General features: G+C 32.9%; 1 protein-coding gene across 1 annotated transcript in view; it reads left to right on the top strand.

The window, feature by feature from the left end:
* The first annotated feature begins 1,022 nt into the window (after nt 1–1,022).
* Nucleotides 1,023–2,887, top strand: part of LOC117117361 (E3 ubiquitin-protein ligase TRIM33-like) — a 4,294-nt gene continuing 2,429 nt past the window's right edge. The window contains exon 1 of the mRNA XM_033261642.1: nt 1,023–1,143. The gene's annotated coding sequence lies outside the window, so the exon portion shown is untranslated. The remainder of the gene's footprint in view (nt 1,144–2,887) is intronic.

Here is a 2,887-nt window from a genome sequence, read left to right as displayed (position 1 = left end):
CTCGCACTTGTGATCATATGGCTCGCTGGCTCACACTTTGGCAACACTCTTTGGCAGTCAACTCGCCCCTAGAAAACCCGCCCTTGGAAACTTGCCCCATAAAAAAATGTACACTTCCTAGACCATGCAGTCTTCAAAATAAAAATTGTAACCTTTGGTCAACTACATTTTCCACATACTGTACATAGAAATTTTTGAAACTTTATTTTAAAAAACCTAAACCATAATTATTACTACAGACACTTTTTGACAAAATGAAACATTACGGCTTATTGTTACTCAATGAGAAGTGTTCTAATATAGACAATGGGTCGTGTCTCATATTATTTGTTATATTTTTATTATTCATTATTTTCACTTGACTCGCATAAATAATTTGTTCGAAGAACATTTATATGCAGTTGTACTTCGCAGCACTTCACTTGCAAGTTGTTTGGTCAAACCATTTAAAAAAATTACTGTAAAACATGTCTGAATTTTACATGCTCATTTTTAAGCGAGTCGGATTTTCAAAAGAAAGCCACAGCAAATAGTCTTTAATTAGAGTTACTTTATAGTACGCCAACCGCGTATGCTTTAAATTTTAAACGACTTTTAGTATTAACTATTTCATCATTAAATACCGGTTAATTAAAAGCATGCTCCTTTTGACATAATGAAATAGTTCGGCTATGTTGGGTCTTGCAAACAAAATCCAGAATGCGCATTGATACAGTTCGATTCCGTGTGTGTTATCATACAACAAACAAGTGTCACAGCCTGTTTCTATCGCGTCACTATACGGCCGTTTGTTTAGTATTATCTATAAAGGGGCTTTCTATAAATAGGCCTTCACTCTCATCACATGTTGTATTTTTAAATGTTCACAAAATTCACATTCAATTTTTACGTTGGTAGTTGGTCATCGTATTTATAATTTTTATAAAAATGTCGCATTTCTTGTTCGGACTATTTTCTATTTATGTTTGATCATGCGCCGGGTTTTTCCAAATCGCATCCATATCAATCTCATCATGCATAAACTTGATTATACCAGCACAACAGTTGGTTTCCGACCAAACTAGGTCGACATTTTATACACGTCTTTCAGCAAGGGGATGAATTATTACATTTATTTTATAGGCCTATATTAATACAAATAATGTAAGTATAACGAGGTAAAGATATATAGAAGAATCGGGCGTGTTCCGTGACTACTGTAGCAACCGTAGAGAGGCACTTTAACTTCATAATATACACCATATTCATACCATGCAACATTATGAAATTAAACCAGAGCATTAGGGTAACACCACACCTTACTCTTACGAAAAATGCACACGAGCCAGATGTGCACCTGTCTCTTATACACATCTAGATGTGTATAAGAGACAACCTCCAGAGCTATAGGCGAGCCGTTATAAAATACTTCAATTTAAAACTTCATATTTACACTTAAAAAAACCAATTAAGTAATAAATAACAAGAATAAGAAAATTATATATACAGCTTTATAGGCCTATATGTATATATGTATGTATATGTATGTATGGGTGTATATGTATATATGTGTGTATGTGTATGTATATGCGTATATATGTATGTGTATGTATATGTACCGGTATATAATATAATATGTATGTGTATGCCTAGGCCTATACCATGTATAAATCAAGTAGTGCTTAAATACATAGGAACGTGATGTTATAAATCGTGTCAAACATAGTTTATCAAAGAAAGTCCCTTATTTATGGTTGTATGAAAAAGGGAGGTCTCTATAGTGGGAATCGAACCTGCAATCTCTCGCTATCTGGGCTAGTGTCATACCGTTTAGACCACAGACGCCTGTACGATATCATTACATATCACCACAAGTCTCTCTCCCGTCATACAACTTGAGGCCTCACACATGTAGAGCCAACTTTTAAGCACGCACAACCAGATAGCAGCTGGTAAATCATAGGAAATAATATTCCTATATATATATATATACATATATATATATATATACACATATATATATATACTATATATATACTATATATATACTATATACATATACTATATATATACTATATATATATACTATATACTGTATATATATACTATATACTGTATATATACTTGTCTCTTATACACATCTAGATGTGTATAAGAGACAGTATATATATATATATATATATATAATGATACAACTCTAATTTGTCTTGCGGTAATGCTGTATAAATACATTTTTAAACGATAAAAAGAGGAATCTGCGAGTGTGAAAAAAAGTGAACCGGGACCTTATGCTGTCTAACCAACTAGGCCATTGAGGCTTTGTTGAGAATTCAAATCCGATTGAAGTACAGTACCTAATCATTTCTAATTATTTTACACTTATATGCGTATGCGTATTAGACAGCACTAGTCCTTGATGCATGAACAGATCAATATGATACGCCCTCTTCTTATCAGCAATTTACGAAAAGACCAGGTCTCCGAAGAGTTGTTTTTTATAATTAGATAATGATAAAATAGAGATAAACTCTAAACCTTCTTGCGGTAATCCTGCAAATATACATAACTACATTTGCAAACGTTAAAGAACAGTAATCTGCTGGGGGAGGGGGGGGGGAACCCAGGTGGCCTAACCGCCGATTCGAACCCGGGATCTTCTGCCGCCTAAGTAGATGCCTTAACCAAGTAGGCCATTGAAGCTTTGTTGGGAATTCAAATCCGATTGAAGCACTCTTTCATCAATATTTTTCATCAACGTTTAAAATTTATTTATAAATATTTACAGCATTTTTTTCATACTCGCAGATTCCCCTTTTTTCTGTGTGTATATATATATATATATATATATATATATATATATATATATATGTGTGTGTGTGTGTATATATATATGTATATATATATATAT

This window comes from Anneissia japonica, unplaced genomic scaffold, assembly GCF_011630105.1.
Source record: "Anneissia japonica isolate Jap-2015-1 unplaced genomic scaffold, ASM1163010v1 scaffold287725_len345208_cov150, whole genome shotgun sequence".
In the NCBI taxonomy this organism is placed as follows: Eukaryota; Metazoa; Echinodermata; class Crinoidea; order Comatulida; family Comatulidae; genus Anneissia; species Anneissia japonica.
The sequence above is the reverse complement of the archived record's forward strand: the minus strand, read 5'-3'. Positions and strand labels throughout refer to the sequence as shown.